Here is a 22,822-nt window from a genome sequence, read left to right as displayed (position 1 = left end):
AAAAGAAAAGATCCCCTCGATATGCTGTATTCATTTAGCGGTAATTACTGAGTTGCTAACATCAGTTGTGATTCTCTGTTGAATCACCAGCGAGAGAGATTCATCAACATTCCATCCCACTAACAAAGTTGCTGGCAGCAGCTGCCGCCTATTAGTTTATATTAGCTGCAGATCGCAGGATGATGGGGAGCAGCTTAGACTTGCATTGTAGCCATTAACGGCAGCGCAGGCTTGATTCATGTTGGCAACCATAATACACTTTAAAGCAGAAGTTCTGCCATTGTTTTTATGTACTGTAATAAAACATAGCTCTGTATGAAATACGCATCAGGAAAGTTTTGTTACAAAATAAAAAGAGGACTCTTTCAGAATAAAAATACAGTAAAACTCACATAACATGGAACTCCGGCATTCAGGAGTCCCAACTAACCGGCATGCTTGAGTAGGATAAACGGGGGCGGAAGTTTTGCCGTTTGCATTGCAGAAATAACTTACTGATCCTCTGGGCGCCGTCTTGTACGCATCCTGCAGCCACCAGCGGCTTTCCAGAATCCATGCACGATTCCCTGTGTGTCACCTGACCTGGCAGGTCAGGTGATACGGCGGGAGCCATACACGGAGGACTCAGGAAAGCTGCTGTGAGCTGTAGGATGCATTGCAGACCATTCAGAATCAGAAATCAAAATTAGAAATATTTTAATCGCCAAGCACTACTGGGTCATGCCCGGAATTGAGGTTGGCACAATATAATTGCTTGAAGGGATACTGTAGGGGGGTCAGGGGAAAATGAGCTGAACTTACCCGGGGCTTCTAATGGTCCCCCGCAGACATCCTGTGTTGGCGCAGCCACTCACCGATGCTCCGGCCCCGCCTCCAGTTCCCTTCTGAAAGTCAGAAAACCACTGTGCCTGCGTTGCCGTGTCCTCACTCCCGCTGATGTCACCAGGAGTGTACTGCTGGGCCTGCACTGTGCGCTCTTGATGACATCAGCGGGATCGAGGGCACGGCAATGCAGGCGCAGTGGTTTTCAGACTTTAAAGTCTGAAGTTCCAGAAGTGAACCGGAGGCGGGGCCGGAGCATCGGTAAGTGGCTGCGCCAACACAGGATGTCTGCGGCGGACCGTTAGAAGCCCCGGGTAAGTTCAACTCATTTCCCCCCCGACCCCCCTACAGTATCCCTTTAAAGTAGAGATAAGAACTGTCAAAAGAACAAACATAACAGCAGTACAATTTAATAATTACAGTGCACAAGGAGATCTCAGGTATCAGCTCCGAACACTGTGTTACTGGGGATAATCTATCAGTCTGACAGCTGCAACTTTAGGGGGAACGGGAGGCTAAAAAGTGATGGCGGTGGGCGCAGAAGGTGGGATGACCTGAAGTGAGTTCAAGAGGTTGACAGCAGAGGGGAAAAAGGAGTTTCTATGCTTCAAAGTTCTATTGTAGATGAACTGAAGCCTACAGCCTAAGGGGAGATGACAGAAAAAGTGGTGACCAGGGTGGGAGGGGTCACTGGCAATCCTCAGTGCTCTCGAGTGTAGTCTGGAGTTGTGGAGGCGGTCAAGCGAGGGGAGAGCTCTTCCGATGATTTTCTCTGCTGAGCTGATGACCCTCTGAAGTTTGTAACGATCTCTGGTGAAGGAGCCAGCGTACCAGACTAGGATGGATGTGCAGAGGATGGACTCAATGGTGGCGGTGTAGAAGCTTATCAGCAGCTCTTCGGCCATGCCGAACTTCCTTCATTGGCAGAGGAAGAACCGTCACTGCTGGACTTTCCTCTGGGTCAAGGTGGTGTTTGCCTTCCAGGTCAGGTCTTTAGATGTGGTCGTGCCCAGAACCCTAGCCAACGTAACGCTATATCCTCTTGATGCCCAGGGAACGGCGGACAGTGGCGTATGTGTTGATCCCTGCCCCAATGGCTGACCAAGAGAGCCATAGGAGTCAAAAGCATCTTCATCCCTGGACCTGCTATGCTAAGTATAGCAAGCCCCAGAGCGTCTTTAAAATCTACTCCATTGCCCTCTATTGGTATTTTAACAGACCAATGTGGATTCCCGTTGGTCTGTTAAAAGACCAATAGGGGTCGCCGGTGGGGATTTCAAAGATGCTCTGCTGTGCCCCTCCACCGCTGTACCTATTTGCCTCAGAGGGCAGGGCACCCATAGGGGGGGAGGGGCACAGGAAGAACGGCAGCTGTTCTGAGCTTACTATACTAAGTAAAGCAAGCCCAAAGCATCTTTGAATTTCCCTCCAGCGCCCCCCCCCCCCCCCCTTCCTTGTTCCTTTAACAGACCAATGGGTATCCTCAGGTTTCATGTATGGGAGTTTTACTATTTACCAATAAAGTCTGCAGACATTGACATTTCTTTAAAAAGAATTTTTTTTTAAAAAGCATTTGCATAAAATAGGTATTTTTTCCAACTAACGTATTTTTTGGAATAAAAGACACACTGTTTCTCCCCTAAAACAGGGTCGGACTAGGACACTAAGGGCCCACCAGGAAAGCTTTAGCCTGGGCCCCCCTCGCCTGATCCCCCCCATCCCCTCTCCCCCCATTTTGGGCTCACATACGCATGTACTCTAAAACTTTTGCAATATATATATATAATTTAGTAGGACAATAGATTATGGTAGGGAGTAGATTGTGAGCACTTCTGAGGACAGTCCCCAACAGGGAGATGTAAAAAATAAAAGGGTGTCACCACGCACTGGAACATGGGCGTGGTCACGATGGGTCATCAGCAGACTTAAAAATGCACAAAATAACAAAAAAAATACACAAAATAAGTAGCGGTGTTATTCACAGAGATTGGGTCCGACCAGGTACATTTTAGATAAAATAATCAAGTAGTTACATGCCTCATGATAATTCATCAAGTAGTCAAATGCTGCAAAATAAAAATATTATGTAGTCCAGTGCTGTCCAACTTTGCGGGCATAGAGGGCCATTTTTTTTCCAGACCATATAGTGGAGGGCCGACCCCCCCCCCCCCCCCCAAAGAAAAAAAATCTAGAAGCAGTTTCCCCACAAAATGCAATCAGATTGTCAGCAGATTTCCCCACAAAATGCAATCAGATTGTCAGCAGATTTCCCCAGAAAATGCAATCGGATTATCTCGGTAAGCTGTTCCCCGTTACTGCTGCTGCTGGCTGGCTGCAATTCTGGAGGGGGGAGCTTGGAAGGGGGGGCCCTAGGTGAGGGAGGAAAAGGTAGGCTTTCACCCCTCCCCGCTGCTTTGTGCCCACTTTTCCGCTCTGTCAGGCGAGGAGGCGGGGCCCACCGAGGGAAAACACTGTACTACGGTGGACCAGTACAAGCCTGCCCTAAAATGTCACGCTCCTCCGATCAGTGGCTTTATTGAACCAGATATCTAATCAATTAAAACTGTTGCCTCATGTATGATTAACTTCATAGGTGACGCTTCTTCCCTGTGTGGAAATGAAACGGGTAAACTCGTTCTTTTCTAAAATGGAGAAACGCCGCTGTGCAGAATCTAGCCGGAAAGCCAAGCAGCTTGGGATTTTCAAATAAGTCTTTTTGAAGAAATGCCGTGAAAAAAATAAAACTGCTGCGTAAGAAGAGACAGATTTGGATTTGGCTTAGATCGAGGCTGACACAGCAAAAAAAATGTATATCTGAAGTTTCTGATTGAAATGTCAAAGCAAGTCTGTAACTGGAAAAGCCTTTTATTTCCATGTAGACAGAGTGCAGGTCAGGCTGAACAACAGGGCATACAACACTTCAGTGCAAGTCTTAAAGAGTACCTAAGATGGGGAGGGAGAAAACTTTATACATACCAGGGCTTCCTGCAGCCCCCTCCACACAGATCCCTCCTTTGCCATCCTCCTCAGACTACTGGAGCATCTGAGACTGACACTGAAAAGTCCTCCAGTCGGGATCAGTTGGCACATGCGCAGTCCGGCCGAACGCACTCCCACATCGTGCTCCCATCGTCGAGAGCATTCTTCACTTGTGTAGTAGTGCGCCACGGATCAGAGCACTTTCTGTGGTCAATTTGAGAAAATACCTCCTGCAGAGGACAGCGATCTGTGTGGAGGGGGCTGGAGGAAGACCTCGGTATGTATAAAACTTTTCTTTCCCTCCATCTCAGGTTCTCTTAAAAGGGACTCTGAGCAGGTTCTAAAATCAGAATTTCCACTAACCTGGGGCTTCCTCCAGCCCACAGCCCACAAAAATGCATATCTTGTGAAAATTCCATTATATTTTTGCAACATTTTTAGTCAGGTGAAAATGCAAATTTCACTGGAGATGAACATTCTAATTTGTACCGATGTTTCCAAACAGAACTCAAATGTAAACTTATTCACACTGCGGTGACACGGGGTGTGACCTCACTCTTGTTGCCGTCTTCATCCACGTTGCATTTTAGTTCTACAGCTACTTTCTCTTTCACAGCCCGAAGGAGGACGTAGCTGTAGAGCTGAAACGCAACATCAAGGGCTGCGCAAAGAGGCAGCAACCACCACCGCCATCGTAGTGGTGCACATCAGTTTAAATGTGAGGTCTGTTCTGAACCATTCGGAACAGCGGTACAAATCAGAACGCTCATCCCTACTAATCACCTGTTCAAATAAATCACAGATACTAAAAACACTGGTGGAGGCGCCCTTGATGATATGATCATACTAGATGTTGTATGTATGAGAAGCGTAATTTCTTACCGTCTCAGAAGGACAAACCGTTATTTAATGGAAAAAGTAATGTTTATTAATGCATGGTAGACAACGCGTTTCACATGTATTGGCCCGCTTCCTCAGGCCAATACAAATGTCTGTAGAACTTTTGGTCACGAACGTAAGCGCCTGTTTTTAGTCCTCACAACTTATCAAGGAGAGTGACCGACCAGCATCTGCACCAACAGACCTGGGACACTGATTGCAGACGGTTATATTCCTGCAGGTGGTGGTTGCAAGTTTTCGATTCGTTTTGATTTGGGTTCGATTCCTCGCCAATGTATGTAAGGTTGCTTTTGACATCCTACAAATTCCTAAGCAAGCTCATTTTTCTCTTGGGTATATCACAATGGTACATACTAGGCTGGCTTCAGCATGTAGCGTTGGTGATACAGTGGTGAGCATAGCTTCCCTCAAAGCAGTTGACCTGGATTCGATTCCTGGCCAATGTATGTGAGGTTGCTTTTGACATCCTACAAATCCCTAAGCAAGCTCATTTTTCTCTTGGGTATATCACAATGGTACATGCTAGGCTGGCTTCAGCATGTAGTGTTAGTGGTACAGTGGTGAGCATAGCTGCCTTCAAAGCAGTTGACCTGGGTTCGATTCCTGGCCAATGTATGGCTGGCTTTTGACATCCTACAAATCCCTGGAAGACAAGAGGGGAGGAGGGAGGAATTACACTCCCTGATTGATGTATACACATGCAAGATGTGTGAAAGCACGTTAGGCCTGCAATTTAGCATTCAATGTGATTTCTGCCCTTAAATCGCTGCTTTGCATCAAATTCAGATTTTTCCCCAGGACTTTTGGCATGTATCCCACTCCGCCATACCCCCCTCCAGGTGTTAGACCCCTTGAACCATGTTTTCCATCACTTTTGTGGCCAACATAATTTTTTCTAGTTTTACAAGTTCGCATCCTCATTGAAGTCTATGGCGGTTCGCAAACGTTTGCGGAGGTTCCAGAACCGGGTTCGCGAATCTAAAATCGGAGGTTCGGGCCATCTGTACTGGTTGAGGCAGGGTCTGTCTGAATACTTTTACTTATGGCCGAAGCATCTTCTGAACCTGTGGTGGCTATTTCACTTTCTACAAGAAAAAGACTAAGATGAAAATAATCTATGTCACATAGAAATACTGGTATCTACTATTGAGCGTCTGCATTTTGATTAGACTTCTTCTATAAATAGTATATTCTAAACATAGCCGTGGCAGATCTCAGTGACAAGAGTGGTTGATTATCGGTTGGGGACGAGGTCTCGATGTGACTCTGCACGTCCTACTCCCTTCCCCGTTACACTGGATAGATCTGTGATGACACAATGAACGGGGCACAGGTTCTTTGCTTGGGGCAACCATCTGGCACGCGGCAAGGGCTGAAGAGGTCTGTGTTGGCACAGAAACCACAGAAGGCTTGAATGTTTCTTCTTAAGTTGCATTTTAGCAGTGGGCTTCCGATAGAAAGTGACAGAAAACCCAGGGAGATGGAGGGGGGAAGCTAGGCAGCTGCAGATAAACTCGCCACAGTATCGGGAGAGGGAGAAATGAAATCATGAGAAGATGAGGGGCAGCGAGGCAAGCTCAGAAGTGCTAAGGGGGCAGCGGAGATTGTAGCATGCTGATACTGTATGATAATCAGGGAAAGTTTTCTGCTTCCAGAGAAGAACAAGACACATTATTTATTTCTTACACTACCTACGATTTTTAGACTAGGTCTACTAATAAAGGACACTGTAAATTGCCAACCTCGCCTCTCTTCTTAGCCTCCTTTCCAGAGGCGTAACTACAGGGGAGTCACCACTGCAAGCGTAGGGGGGCCCAGAGCTGCGAGTGGTCCCCAACTACTAAACTTGGCTCCCTCCAATAAAGAGGTCCATCATTCAGATGAGGTGTTTTTGTGGCTACACTTGTAATAGGTGTGAAGATTATCCACTTAATGACATGCTGACTTATAAAAACGTCCTGCTAGAGCCTCTTAATGGCTCCAAGACGTTTTTATAAGTCAGACAGTGCTGCTGCCGCTGTGCGCGTGCACGCGCGCGCTCCCGCATTCCCATGCATGTGAAAATAGTGAAAAGAAAGCCCACCAAAGAAATAAATACACCTTTATTTCCAAATACTATATTGTTACCATACTTTGTACTAGGGACATAATTGAAATCTTGTAATAACCAGGACAAATAGGCAGGTAAAATGTGTGGGTTTTATGCACAGTAGGAGTGTTTATATTAAAACCATAGGGGATGAAATTGGAGAAATAGTGTATTTTTTCATTCTTTCCTTGTATTTCCCTTTAAAATGCACAGAAAATAAAGTAATTACTGAAAACAAATATCAACCCCAAAAAGCCCAATTGGTGGTGAAAAAAACAAGATACAGATCATTTAATTGTGATTAGTAGTGATTAAGCTATTGGCAAATGAAAGGGATGAGCACTGAAAGGTGAAATGATGGCCACACTTGTTTCATGACCGTTGGAAGATGGGCCCCCAGGCTGTGATCTAAGGCTGTGAGGATGTAACCTCTGTATTCCATTTGCAGCCTCTTCTTCCATATGCAGCAATCCCTGTTCCATGTCCAGCCGCCCCTCAGCCAGCTGCCGCCCAATGCCCGGACCTTGGTGGCCTTTCTAGAAATCCGGCCCTGAAAACCAGATGAAAAACCGATGCCCAATGTGACAATCTGAAAGGAACGTGGATCATTTTTTTTACAGGATCAGTGTCATGATTGGTGTCAGCACGCAGAGAGAATCTGATTATTGGCGATCTGCAGTATCACCAAGAATCCGATATATACCCGATTATTGATGATCTGCAGTATCACCGATAATCCGATATATTGCTAACCTCTGGACACCAGCAAAAGAACACAATAAAGACAGTAATATATCAGATGGTGTGGAAATGTCCACCACAAGGTAATTCCTCAGAGGTGTGGTTACCTCTGAATGGGAACCCCGTGAGTGAGATCCTCTAACCAGGCTGAGTGAGGAATCCCGACCCCCAGCAGTAACCGTCTGCTTGGGGCAGGCGTCTCGGAGAGGCAAGCCTCAGAGATAACCCTCCAGTGGGAGACGTTCCACTGAAGGGAGAAGGTCAGACAGGCAAGGGTTCGGCAACAGAGATGGTGGCGGCAGTACAGGAGCGGAAGGCAGAAGAGTAATCGGTAAACAGGCAGAGGTCGGCAACAAGAATCAGATAGGCAGAGGTACAATAGCGGAGAGAGAGAGAGTAGCAAGGATAGCCGGAGTCAAAACACAGATACAATATACAATAATTCCTAAACTAAGGTGTGAAATCCTTAGTATCAACACCAGGGCACTATACTAAGGTCTGAGCGCTAACACAACAAGTGTATTCACGACAGCAGACAGTGAACAATAGAACATTGTGCGCTTAAATGCTGAAGCCCAGCTCCACCAGCCTGCCCATTGGGCTGGAGCTAAGGTTAGCCAGTGATTGGCTGCCTTAGGTCAGCTGATCGTCGGATCAGTTGACCTGCCTCCTTAGGGAATAAAGCTCCTGCCGTCTCGCGCGGGTGCGCAGGACGCTCTGCCTCCTTGAGAGGCCAGGTCCCTGATCCATGCCCGCCCGCACATGGAAGGCCGCCGGCTGAGCAGCGGGACCCGCCGCCATCCTGTCAGACGCGGCGGCGCCCGCCCTGCTCTGCGCCGGCGGCTCCGTGTGAGTTACGGGAACCGCCGGCTGGGATGCGGAGGCCGCCTCCACGCTGCCCTGCGCGGCGGCGGCTCCGCTATTGCTCACAATCAGGTTTTCCTCCAATACAGATTGAAACCAGCTTTCTGTGCCCACTCCCTATATACACTAGCTCATGTGGGGTCATGTAGGTAAATGAAGTAGCTAATTATAGAGAGAAGTTTGTCTTATAAATTTAAAGTGGGCTTGTCAGCCATAAAATCAAATTCTATTTACCTACTGCTCTGTTTATTATGCAATCTGCAAACTGATCCTTCTGCTGTAATAAATCGTATCGCAGTCAGCCTGGCTCTATTTGGTACATTCCCGGGGAGAGGGAAGCGTATCTCCCCTCCCACTTTTTTGCTCCTTACTGATTGGCTGAGGGCAGTTCAGTGTGAAGCTGATGAAATACAATCTATGATATAGCTCCCAACTTTCCCTCTTTTGGAGGGACAGTCCCTCTTTGGGAATCAAATCCCTCTGTCCCTCTTTCTTCCTTGTTTGTCCCTCTTTCAAGACTGATGTACAGATCTGTGTTAATATATGTATTTTTCTACTGAAATTGGGTTTAACTGACTTTAACTTTATTCCCATCAATAAAATTGATAGTTTTCCTTCATTTTAACATTTGAAAATAAAGATATAAAGATGATATAAAGGACCATTCTAGTTTGAATGATGAAATTACATCTTTTGATTCTGAATTCTTTGTGATTTGCATGACAAGGGGTGTGGTGGGGGCGTGGTTAGAGGTGTGGCAGGGCATGCCTTAAAGGGGAACTGAAGTAAGAGGTATACGGAGGCTGCCATATTTATTTCCTTTTAATCAATACCAGTTGCCTGGCAGTCCTGCTGGTCTATTTCTCTGCAGTAGTATCCGAATAACACCAGAAACAAGCATGCAGCTAGTCTTGTCAGATCTGACTTCAAAGTCTGAAACACCTGATCTGCTGCATGCTTGTTCAGGGGCTATGGCTAATAGTATTAGAGGCAGAGGATCAGCAGGGCTGCCAGGCAACTGGTATTGCTTAAAAGGAAATAAACATGGCAGCCTCCATATACCTCTCTCTTCAGTTCCCCTTAAAGTGTCCCTCTTTCTTATCTCAAAAGTTGGGAGGTATGTCTATGTCTATGATGTGCTCACATGTCTTTACAAAGCAAGCTAGATATGACAGTGCAGTTTGTAGGAGGTAAAAAAAAGAGTAAGGGAGGAAATGATATCAGGATTGGCTTTAGTCAGAGGTAGTAAAGATGGAAAGTGCCTGGAACAGTTTTCTCTTCATTTACTATACAAAATTCACTGAAATCAGTACAATACATGTGTTATGTAAGTAGAACAAGTATTTATCTACTTATATATGTGCTTTTTTCCCCTGGGATAGTATGGCTGTCCCTGCTGCTTTAACAAGAGAATTAAAAAAAAAGTTTTGCTATAAATCCCACTTTAAATGTAAAACGTTCGTGTTTGACTACAGTGTACATTTCATTTTGCATTTTGTTCACAGCAGGTGTCCGTCCCGGGGCCATACGAGCGCACATCCTTCCATAGAATAAGGTTGCTTAACACGTAATGGCGAACACTGACGCGCTGGCTAATAACGGAGGTGTTGAATCGTAATTTAACTTCTAATGTAAATAACTCCGCAGAAGCCTCTTCAAGGCTAATATCAGAATAATTTCAGTGTGAAAGCATGAATATGAATGAAAAGTTCCTGGCGCCGGGGGAAGAAATCTGCTTCTTATTTGTTCAGCGCAGCCTCCGCCATGGCGGCAGCCATTATCCGCCGGCGTACTTCATGTCCTCCTGAGCGGAATTACTTCTGGAGTTAGCTGGAGGGTGAAACCACTTTGATGCTTCATAAAATCAACAGAGTTCCAATGAAAAGCGCGGAGCAATTCTCTATGCGCTCTGTAATATCTGCCCGCCTTTTATATCGCCGCTACAAATATTAGTGTAATAATCACGGCGCACAGCAACTAAAGATTAATAACCTGAAACCGGAAAAATAATAAATAATGGAGCTGGAGAAAGCGCCCGGTATTCTCGAGGTGCGTCTTAGTTTATAATTCAGAGGCAATGTTTCGGTTTATGAGATTGCCGCGGCTGGTCTTGTTTTGTTACTTCGAAGCCAAACTTGGCAAAACTTTCCTCCACTTCAGCCCACCTCTGACATGTTCCTTTCTCCTAAGGTTAGGTGCACAGTTAGCAGAAACGCTAGCGTTGCGGAAAATGCTGTGTTATTGCCGTTAATGGAAGTCTGTGGGGCGCAGGAAAAAACGCATATAAAATGCATATGCGTTTTATATGCGTGCGTTTTCAAAAACGCTGGTTTAGTTGCATTATATGCAAAAATGCATCAAAAAAGCACATAATGAAAGTCAAAGGAAACGCAATGGTATGCATTTGTCATTCGTTTCCATGCGTTTTTGTAAAAAAAAAAATTGTTTTGTGTTGTATTTCCGCTTCCTGTTGTCTTCCTATTAATTTGCACAAAACGCAATTGTAAAACGCATGAAAAACACATACAAAATGCATAATGCTTTAAAACGCACACAAAATGCATCTGCGATAAAAAAAAAAACCGCTAACGCAAATGCACCAAAAACACCCACAAAAAAATATGCAAATGACATAAAACGCAGCCTTTCATGTTATGTTATGTGTGCCCCCAGCCTAAGGGCCCTTTTCCACGATCAGCGTTTGCGATGCTAAATCGCAAATCGCTAGCAATTTTTCAGTCGCTAGGTTTTGCTAAATAACATAGGAGTCGCGGTAGGTATTTTCCACTACCATGATTCGATTTTTACAAAAGCACAATCGCACCGCGATTTTTCCATGCAATGCATTGCATAGCAAGATCGCAATCACGGAAAAGAATTGGGGAGTTGCGCAAGCGCTAGCGATTGCTAGTGGAAAAGGGCCCTAAATGTGCCATTTTACCTTCGTCAGTGCAGGGCCAAATCCCACATCCTGTGCTGCAGTTATGCACTTAGGGCTGGTGCACACCGAGCACTTTTCCTCTCGTTTTTACAGCCGCTTGCGGCTGTGGAAACGCTAGGGTAATGTATCTCAATTGGGTGGTTCACACCAGAGCAGGAGGCGTTTTGCAGAAACGCATACTCCCGGGGTGAGGCATTTTTTGGATTTCTGATGCGTTTCTGCTTCCAATGTAAAGTATAGGAAAAACGCAAACCGCTCTGAAAAACGCCAGTTCAGAGCGGTTTTGCCGGCATTTTTGTTACAGAAGCTGTTCGGTAACAGTTTTACTGTAACAATATATGAAATCTACTACACAAAAACCGCTACACAAAACCGCAAAACGCTAGGTGAAACGCTTCATAAAAATAAGAAAAAGCGTTTAAAAAACTGCTAGCGTTTTGCGGATCTGCTAGCGGTGTTTGGTGTGCACCGGGCCTGCGAGTTGCCCACCAACATTAGGTAGCTGAGGGTGCCCCTTAGTATTAAGCAGCCATAGGTGACACCCCCCCACCCCCTTTTTCTTAGATTGCCAAAGGTGCTTTCAGTTTTAAGCCCCATACACACGCTCAACCAAACTCGCTCAGTAAAAACGACAAGACAATTAAACAACTTTAAATGGCGGCAAGATACGTCTTGACGTGCACACGACAGACATACACGCTGCACGATAAAACGAGCGACTGTTAGTTGAAAAACACAAATCTCTGAATGCGAAGGAGAGGTCTTTTTTTAGATAGTTAAAAGCTAAATCGTACTAGATTTCTGTACACATTGCATTTTTCAAATGACTTTTCCCCGTCGTTTCGTAAATCAATTTGACAACTGGAACGATTCAACTTCTTGTTATCTGTCGTTTGCCATTTTTTAATCTCACTTTTATCTCTTTTCTCGTCGTCCGCACGTCTACACGTGAAGACTGTCGTATAACTTTCCCAAAAAAAAAAAAATCCAAATCGGATGACTATTTTTATAATCCTTCATAATCGATTGTGCCCATCAACAGAGATTATTTACAACCAAGCCGATCAGAATTTCTGATTGCTCAAACGATTTTTTGCTAGAAATTGGACCGTTAGTGGCCATCTGAACAGTCCACTGAAGATACATAATGGATGGAAATAATCTTTTATTACGGTGGCCACTAATGGTCCAATTTCTAGCGAAAAATCATCCGAGCGATCAGAAATTCTGATCGGAAGAAAAATCGTTCATTACACTATCAACGATCCAATCTTTGCTTCCTATCTATCACAACCAATCAAGAAAATCCAAATTTTGATCCAACAAAAATCCAATTGGACGACTATTTTTATAATTGTTCATAATCGATTGTGCCCATCAACTGAGATTATTTTCAACCAGTCCGATCAGAATTTCTGATGGCTCAAACGATTTTTCCATAGGTATTGGACCGTTAGTGGCCATTATAATAGTCCACTGAAGATAGATAATGGGTGGAAATAATATTTCACATTAGCACAGAAGGATATAAGGTGCAGCTATCCCCTGCGAGTTCTGGGAATTGGCTCTCATATGAAGCAATCCGTTCATCTTGGTTAGAAAGCCTCACTTAGAACCTGATGTGTATTGTATTTTTAAAACCAGTACGTTACGCCTCTTCAGAAGGAAAGACTTGACCCTCCCCACTCGCTGCATCTGGCGCTGACCTCAGGTACTTAGAAAAGGCTTCGCGTAGCAAGTGATATAATGGTGGTGCCGCTCAGGGCTCCCTCTCTTTGTGAGCGTTGCCATGTTCAGGGGAAACTTACTCTCGAGTGTGAAACACCTCCCTGACCTTCCATAATTCCTACCACATTTTTGTATTATGTCTGTTAGACCCACGTCATGCTTCCAGGCTGCTGTGATGGCTTTTATAAAGTAGAAGGATGTGAACAGAGAAATGGGGGAAATAATTATTATTATTGGATATTTACCAGCTACAACCCTTGTAATAAACTTAAAGAGACTCTGTAACAAAATGTTCATCCTTATTTCTTCTATCCTATAAGTTCCTATACCTGTTCTAATGTGCTCTGGCTAACTGCAGCCTTTTCTAGTTGCACAGTGACTGTATTATCTCTATTATATGATCTAATCTTCTCTCCTCTGTCGGCTCTGTCGGGCTCAGGCAGTCAGGCTGGAATGTGCTGTGCTGCTTGTGATTGGATAGAAGCTATACACACCCTCTCCAGGACCCCTGCACACTCTGTATGACTCAACACTGAGCTACTCTCAGCCTATCACTTGCTATGTCTTTTGTTTGTAAACACTGCATAAAAATGGCAATTACAAGCCAGGATTGCAGCAGGGAGTGGCAGAAACAGCAAAGAGGGGCCCAGGAGAACATAATGAATAGAATGGTATGCTTTTTATTGTAAGAATTTTAGAGTACAGATTCTCTTTAAAGTGTAGTGTAGTTATACTTAAAGGGACCCTGAGCAGCAGCTAAAAAATGAAACCTGGACTTACCTGGGGCTTCCTTCAGCCTCCCCGTATCCCGCGAGGTCCCTCGGCATCCTCTTCTTTCCTTCCGTGGTCCTGCTGGCTGCTTTAGTAATCCGGTGACTTTGGCCAGCCCCAGGCCACCCATGACGCCACTTCCTCAGGCGGCATCAGCGTCAGGGCAGCAGCCTGCCCCCCCCCCCCTCCTAGGGTCTTCCTCCAGTGCTCCCCTCCATGCAGAACAGCAACGGCAAGGCACTTACGTGACGTCCATGTGTCGGCGGTCCTCCTCCACCGGCGGGTTTCTCCTTTGTTGTGCCTGAAGCCGCTGGGAGCTGTGATCTGCCCTCCATAGCCGTGCTCATCTAATTCCTGTTTCTGCTGCAGGAAGTAGACGAGCGGTGGCTACAGAGGGCAGATCACAGGGAGACCCGCCGGCAGCTGGATGTAAGTGCCTTGCCGCTGCTATTCTGCATGGAGGAGAGCACCGGAGAGCACCGGATGGGGACCCTAGAGGAGGGAGGAGAGAAATCAGGTCCCCCTCTGGCAAACAGCTGCCCATCCCCTTTGCTCTGCTATGCGAGCAATCATTCGGGGGAGGGGGGGGGGACGACCTCAAGTTTGCCTCAGGCGGCAAAAAGTCTAGAGCTGGCCCTGACTTCGGCTGAAGTTGCGCATTATTACCCTGGCGCATGCCACTTACTTGTGGCCTTCATCTCATGCAGAGGCTGAAAGTTAAATATTTATTTATCAGGATAGTTCCCATTTTATGGCCTCTGTCTCATACAGAGGTAGAAATTGAAATATATATTTAAGAGGCAGGTAAATTACTTATTTTTCAGGCCTCCAGTGTGGCTACAAGAACAATGTTTTAGGCAGGTAATCGCCCAATTTTTCAGGCATCTCAGACAGAGGCGGGATATAATTTTATAATACGGGTGCCATCCTAGACCCTAATTTGAAAAATCTAGTAAATGTGTAATTTTTCGCATTTACAGATGAAAAACATACATAATTTTTTTGTGGAAAGTTTCGGCCTTGATTCCCCTCCACTATGTCACTTTCTTTTCTTCTTTTTTTTTTTTAAAGAGTCTTTTATTTTCAAAAGAGGTTTACAACAGAAATTATGAAAACATTTACCAAGAGGCACAGACTACCCAGCAAGCTCATGGTGACCCAGAACTCATTGGAGTGTGTGAGGGGCTACAATGGTCCTAAAAGCCCCCTTACTAAGATGTTAAGAAAAACAAACGTTTGCTTTCTTAAAACAGAAAGAATTTGTGATAATTCAGGTTGGAGTGAGCTTGAGATGTCTCCCAGAGCATCACTGCTGAATATATGCAAATTAACCATTCTACCCTTAGAAGCTAAACACACCTCCAGAACCGCTGGAATGCAATGATGTGTCAGCTTGTTAGTTTGTACAGAGCCCTAATAATCCAACATGCATACAGACTGTTTCGGATTGTTTGATCCTCATCAGTGCATGGCATGGATTAATTTGGCTCTATGCAGTAGGGCTTGTAACACCGAGGGGCACAGACTAACCAGCAAGCTCATGGTGACCGAGAACTCATTGGAGTGTGTAAGGGACTACAAGACTATTTACCAAGAGAGAAGCACTATGTCACTTTCTATGTTGTTGGACACTTTGTACACCTTTTTAAAAAAATTGTGGCAACAGAGATGCCCTGAAGGTTTTTGATGTTCGCCTGCTATTAATGTCAATGGGGCTTGCAGCAAATTTACGGTTTGCGCATTTTCACGGTAACATTCTCAAACGTGTTCGCGAACCTGAAATTGCAATGCCTATCTATGATCCAGTATCCAGAGCACACTGTCACCCCATGCTGGTGAAAATCCCCGGATACACTGACAGAATGCTGTCATAATTTGCTCTTTTCAGATCCCAGTCTATCTAGTCTGAAGTGGGTGATAAAGGTGAGTAGGGATCCTTTCGGTGGTTGTTCCCGAATTTGTATCATGAAACAGAATGGGAACGACCGGTTTCGTCCTCCACAGACATTGTCCAGGGTGTGTGGATTTAGTTTACTAACAGTGTTCTGGACGTTTCTGTTACCTAATTAGAACAGACAAGGTTGCTAGAACGTACACATATACTGTAAATGTCTAGTTGAAATGACAATATTTTTCTTGCAAGGATAAGGTGGGCTGAAAGTGACATCACAAAGTGGGTGGAGCTCTGGGGACTTGAAGAAAGGGAAACACTCCTCTATACTAAAGAGCAGAGGTGGATAAAAGCGGACCTGAACTCAGAATTTCCTCTGCTCTAAAAGATACACAACAGCATAATAACCTTAAAGGGGCACAACAGCGAAAAACTGTAAAATTTTAAATATGTTCAAACATATACAGATAAGAAGTACATTTTTTCCAGAGTAAAATGAGCCATAAATTACTTTTCTCCTACGTTGCTGTCACTTACAGTAAGTAGTAGAAATCTGACAGAAGCGACAGGTTTTGGACTAGGCCATCTCTTCATAGGGGATTCTCAGCAAGGCTTTTATTCTTTATAAAGATATTCCCGAAAAAGGATTTAAACAATGATGCTGGCCAGCCTCCCTGCTCGCTGCACAGTTTTTAGGCATTTGGACAAAGCTACTGCCATTCACCTAGTGCTTTTGAAAATAAATATATCCCTGAGAATCCCCTATAAAGAGATGGACTAGTCCAAAACCTGTCACTTTCTACTACCTACTGTAAGTATCAGCAGTTATAGGAGACAAGTAATTTATGGCTTATTTTACTCTGGAAAAAAATGTACTTCTTATTTGTATATGTTTGCACATATTTTAAATTTTACAGTTTTTCGCTGTAGTGCCCCTTTAAGGCCTTGTTCTCATTGCATTCCGTTCGCATGTCCGTGCGCGTTTGGCATTTTTGAGGCAATTTTTATTTCCAGTTCCCGGCGATTAGCTGCACGCTGTTTTTTTTTATGAACCACTTTTGTACGCGATTTTGCAGAGCGATTGCGTTTTTACACTTCCTGTCGTCAGTCAGGAAGTGAACTCCTTGATCCGGAAAAGAATAAATACGATGTATTTATTCTTAAAAACGCTCATGCAATCGCTGCACAAAGCGATTTTGTGAGCGTTTGCGTTTTTCCTATACCTTCCATTGAGGCAAAATCTCCTCAAAAATGGCGCATGCATCGCTTTTGGAAACGAACCACTCAGATGTGAGCTGTCATAGAGAACAATGGTGTAAGCGTTTTCAGGGCGATTTTGAAAAATCGCCAGCGCTTAAAAAAAGCGAAAAAACGCCTCAAGTGTGAACGACCCCTTAAACTAAACAAAAATTCTTTGTTACAGCTGATACAAATGTTGCAATAAATCTGCAGTGTGTCTACTTCCTGCTTCATGAAAACATCCTGTACTTTCCAATGAGCTTATCTGCCATCTCTGCCATGGCAGCCAGGTAACACTGCTTAGAGATCAAACTACAACTCGTGATTAGACACAAATGAGGGGGAATTAAAGCTAAACTTTCTAAATACATACAGGGTGCGTTTCTCCATGTTTTCCTTCTGTCCTGTGAAAGAGTGCAGGTCCACTTTAAGATGTAACAGGGCCCTAGGCAAGGTAGTAGATACGGGGCCCTCTTGTGGTCCTTTGGTAAGCTGAAGTGGAGAGAGGTCAGAGAAGATGGCAGGTGGGCCCCTTGACACCCATTAGGCCCCAAGCATCTGCCTAGATTGCCTGGGGGATGAGCCCGCTCTGCTATAGAGAAGTAAAAGATTGCTCCAGTTCTGTGTACTGGTTTGTTTCACATTTTAGGCTTGTTCTGAATCTAACACACGGTTGATGATTTGCACGTATGAGAGGCCTTCTAACAAATATTACGGATAAAGAGAACATCCCTTGGTTACTCCATTAGCCATTTTTACGGTCCTACAAAAAATACAACCTAATTATCAATAACTGCCATAGGAATTATGACATAAAATATCGTCATTTACAAATATCGTTTGCACAGCAAAACTATTTAAGTGTTTGGAATAAATATGTCCAGATTAATGTGTGAAAATATTATTAACTTTCCTTGCCCTTCACATTCGTTCAGAATCACTTTGTGCTCTTTTTAATGTTTATTTTAAGGTTCGTGGAAGTTTGTCTTTTCATCGCACGTAAAATATTGAAAAAACGAAGAGAGCACATCGAGGAGAAACCAAGAGCGCAATATAGTGCAGTATGTATCAAACAATCGTGACCTCAAATTGCATTAAAGGATAGCCGAAGTGACATGTGACATGATGAGAAAGACATGTGTATGTACTGTAGTACTAAAGAAATGTAGCCTTCAAAAAGGAACTGAGCGATTTTGTTACTCGAGCCAGCTGGCTCTCTTAGGATATATCACTCTCTGTGGGCCTCAAACCTTGAACGACTAGCTCAAAATTGTAAAAAAGGAAAGTTTGCAGAGACCTCACTGATCCATACAAAAATGCAAAACTTTATTGAATACCAGCAAACACAACATCCCAAAGTCTAAAAACAATTCCTTAAAATTGGAGTCCCCGGAGTTCCTCACATCACCCTCACATGCACAATTCCATTCACACAGACCTAGCAGTGCTAATTGATTACCGCTGCAGCGTATAGGCTAGTTTAATTGACTTAATGCCAGTGGAACCACTACCTATAAGTGTATATATGTACACACCAGGAAGTCCTGTAAATTGCAGGCGAATTGCCGTTCACGCAAAACTTTTGAGTGCACTCAGAAAAAAGGAAGGGCCCATATCAAAAAACATTGTAGCTACTTCAATTAGTCCTATAGGGTACACTTCTCACGTTAGCATGTTGATCCAGCATATCGCCATTTCACAGGTGGATAATTGCACTTCCAGGCATCTATTTGTAAACAGTTCAAAGCAGGTTGGCTTAATAGCCCCAATGCCAATTTATAAGAAAGCAGTTCATATATTGCTAAAGAGGCTCAGTCATAAAGCTTTAGCCACAGAGCACTTAAAAGGAGGCAGATGCCAGGCTTAACTTACATCGCCCTGCCGGTCCCCCACACTCCGCAGTCTGCGCATCTCCGGCAGGTTTCCCTCATTTCTCCTTTGAACTTCCGCTGCAGCGGTTTGTCAGAGCAGCACATGTGGTCCTTGGCTGAAGGTGCGCACGATCGACCCGCTCACAGCCTCACGTAGTAGCGGGGATCCAGTGCGCAGAACGCTTGGAAGGGTGGAAGAGATCAATCAACAGGGACTCCTCCCACTAAGTGGGAGGAGTCCCTGTTGATTGATCTCTTCCACCCTTCTGACAAACCGCATCTTCCACCCTTCCACTCTTCCACCCTTCTGACAAACCGCTGCAGCGGTTGCTTCCTTATAAATTGCTTCCTTATAAATTGGCATTGGGGCTATTAAGCCAACCTGCTTTGAACTGTTTACAAATAGATGCCTGGAAGTGCAATTATCCACCTGTGAAATGGCGATATGCTGGATCAACATGCTAACGTGAGAAGTGTACCCTATAGGACTAATTGAAGTAGCTACAATGTTTTTTGATATGGGCCCTTCTTTTTTTCTGAGTGCACTCAAAAGTTTTGCGTGAACGGCAATTCGCCTGCAATTTACAGGACTTCCTGGTGTGTACATATATACACTTATAGGTAGTGGTTCCACTGGCATTAAGTCAATTAAACTAGCCTATACGCTGCAGCGGTAATCAATTAGCACTGCTAGGTCTGTGTGAATGGAATTGTGCATGTGAGGGTGATGTGAGGAACTCCGGGGACTCCAATTTTAAGGAATTGTTTTTAGACTTTGGGATGTTGTGTTTGCTGGTATTCAATAAAGTTTTGCATTTTTGTATGGATCAGTGAGGTCTCTGCAAACTTTCCTTTTTTACAATTTTGAGCATGTGTATGTACTGTGCCTAGCACACAAATAACTATACTGTGTTCCTTTTTTTCTTTGTCTGCCTGAAAGAGTTAAATATCAGGTATGTAAGTGGCTGACTCAGTCCTGACTCAGACAAGAAGTGACTACAGTGTGACCCTCACTGATAAGGAATTCCAACTATAAAACACTTCCCTAGCAGAAAATGGCTTCTGAGAGCAGGAAAGAAATAAAAAGGGTCAATAGTTCATAGATTTTAGCTCTGGCATACTTCAATGAATGTGTCATTGAGCAAAAACAACAAAACAGTTAAAACTTAAAGTGTAGATTTAAACATAAAATAAAACTGTGGAATATCTTAAAAAGTCATTTTTAGGAGAAGGAAGATGGATACAATTGTTTATTTCATTAGTTTATTTTCGTCTCGGGTGTCCTTTAAGTAGAGCAATACTCACAAACATAGGTGACCTCAAAAGTGACCACAGCAGGTGACCTCAAACTTGACCCCACTTGGGATAAGAAGTGGCTCTCTACCTATTGTCCGAAAGAGGAAATTACAGGGGAAATAAACAAAAATTGAATATCGTGCAAAAGCTCATTTATTTTAGTAATTCATCTGCAATTCATGACATAGACTCATTACATGCAAAGTGGGATATTTCAAGCCTTATTTGTTACAATGTTGATGATTAGGCTTACAGGTTATGAAACCCACCAAATCAAAATCTCAAATCATTAGACTATTGTGAAAATGTACAATATTCTAGGCAAAGTGTCAGACTCCAATCAGCTATTTCATCCAACACACCTGCAAAGGGTTCCTGTTTCACCTTTAGGCTGCTTACACACAGGGACGTTACAGGCGCACGTTAGTGCGCCTGTAACGCTCCCCCAACGCACAGCAATGTAACACAAGTGGGCTGTTCACACAGCCCACGTTGCGTTACATGTAACGCTGCACGTTCCCCGCAAAGTGCAGCATGCTACGGCGTTGGAGCGGCTATAGCCGCGTTAGACTGTTTGCACGTGCGCAGTGGGGGGCGGAGAGGAGGCGGGGAGTGCCAGCTACAGTAGCCGTGCACATGGCTACTTAATATTCACTGCACTGGCGGCAGCTGATTGGCCGGCGGGACCACGTGATGCGGAGTGTCTCGCTCCGCATCACGTGGTCCCGCTGGCCAATCAGCGCCACTCTGGGAGACATTATAGGAATCGAGCCGCCTAACGCGGCTCACTCTACCGTCGGCTCTTGCAGCACCATACGTTGTGTTAGGTGCACGTTATGCGACCTTAACGTGGCACCTAACGCAACGTCTTGGTGTGCAAGAAGCCTTAAAGAGACTCCGTAACAAAAATTGCATCCTGTTTTTTATCATCCTACACGTTCCAAAAGCTATTCTAATGTGTTCTGGCTAACTGCAGCACTTTATACTATCACCATCTCTGTAATAAATCAATGTATCTTTCCCCTGTCAGACTTGTCGGCCTGTGTCTGGAAGGCTGCCAAGTTCTTCAGTGTTGTGGTTCTGCTATGAACTCCCCCTTCCAGGCCCCTCTATGCACACTGCCTGTGTGTTATTTAGGATTAGAGCAGCTTCTCTCTTATCTTTTACAAGCTGGATAAATCGTCCTCTGAGCTGGCTGGGCTTTCACAAACAAGGGCAAAGCTGTTTGCAGGAAGAAAAGAGCAGCCTGAAACTTCAGTGCATGAGAGATGCAGGGGGAAAGAAACACACAAATGATCTCTTGAGATTCAAAAGGAATGCTGTATACAGCCTGCTTGTGTATGGATGTATTTTCTATGTGTGGACATACTGTACATCAACCTACTTCATGTTTTGGTGGCCATTTTGTTTGTTTACAAACAAACTTTTTAAAACTGTTTTTAACCACTTTTAATGCGGCGAGGAGCGGCAAAATTGTGACAGAGGGTAATAGGAGATGTCCCCTAACGCACTGGTATGTTTACTTTTGAGAGATTTTAACAATACAGATTCTCTTTAAGGCTGCTTTCACAGTGAGACGTTACAGGCGCACGTTAGAGCAGCCTGTAACGCACCCCCACCGCACAGTAATGAAAAATCAATGGGCTGTTCACAGTGCCCACGTTGCGTTACATTGTAACGCAGCACATCCGTTGAGAGTGCTGCATGCTGTGCATTATGCGCGGCTTTGGCCGCGTTAGGCTGTTTGCACATGCTCAGTGATGTGTTTTTTTTTTTAACTTTGGGGCAGGAGAGGAGGCAAGGAGAGTCTGCTATTGCAGCCAGCAACATGGCTAATAAATATGCACTGCACTGCAGTGTTTACTTCCTGGAGCGGCTGCTTATTGGCTGGCGGGACCACGTGATGCGGAGTGTTCCGCTCACGTGGTCTCCACCGGCGCATGCGTCAAAAAGTACGCATCACGGACACATCAAGAGCCGCTTAACGCGGCTCTATGTAGCGTCCTCCAATACCATCACCATGCATTGCGTTAGGGGCACGTTATGCGACCTTAACATCGCATATAACGCAACGTCTTGGTGTGAAAGTAGCCTAAAGTTGCATTACTGATAGACTGTAGCAGGAAATTCTAATTTTTCGAGTTTTGCCTGTAGGCAATGATACAATTGGTAAACCAGATACCTATACTGAAGGGGGGGGCGGCTGGTGACAGTGGCCTTGGGCGGTAAAGAGTACAAATCCGGCCCTGATCGTTGTGTGTGTCCTCACTGTCCTCACTGTTCCTCCTCCTGACCCCATCCTTCCCAGCAGAGTAATACAGCGGGAGGAATTACTCATCTCCTCCATCCACTCTCCAAGTCTGGAGACATCCTCTCTAGCTGGCAATTCTCCCCCTAGCATACAAGAATCAGATGCTAGGACCTGTAGCTTCTGATCCCTTTTCAGACCCTAGGGGGAGAAGCCCAGGAGAGAGGTCTCCAAAATCTGGAGACTAATGCTGCGTACACACTGGCGACTATGGTCGTTTGAAACAGCTCATTAACGATCGTTCCGCTGACAGTCGGGGAAAGAACTTTACCCAACGATCATTAACACGAACAACAAAAGAACGACATCGGGAAGATGACCTGAACGGATCGTATCTAACGACAATCGTTACAAAACTATAGTGTGTACAGACATCGGCCGA

The 22,822-nt window shown here is 44.7% G+C and overlaps 1 long non-coding RNA gene across 1 annotated transcript in view; it reads left to right on the top strand.

Moving 5' to 3' along the window:
* Positions 1 to 22,822, top strand: part of LOC137517920 (uncharacterized) — a 90,984-nt gene that overhangs the window by 3,028 nt on the left and 65,134 nt on the right. Inside the window, exon 2 of the long non-coding RNA XR_011020713.1 lies at positions 17,936 to 18,026. This is a non-coding gene — a long non-coding RNA (uncharacterized lncRNA). The remainder of the gene's footprint in view (positions 1 to 17,935; positions 18,027 to 22,822) is intronic.

The sequence above is a fragment of the Hyperolius riggenbachi genome, chromosome 5, assembly GCF_040937935.1.
Source record: "Hyperolius riggenbachi isolate aHypRig1 chromosome 5, aHypRig1.pri, whole genome shotgun sequence".
Lineage (NCBI taxonomy): Eukaryota > Metazoa > Chordata > Amphibia > Anura > Hyperoliidae > Hyperolius > Hyperolius riggenbachi.
The sequence above is the reverse complement of the archived record's forward strand: the minus strand, read 5'-3'. Positions and strand labels throughout refer to the sequence as shown.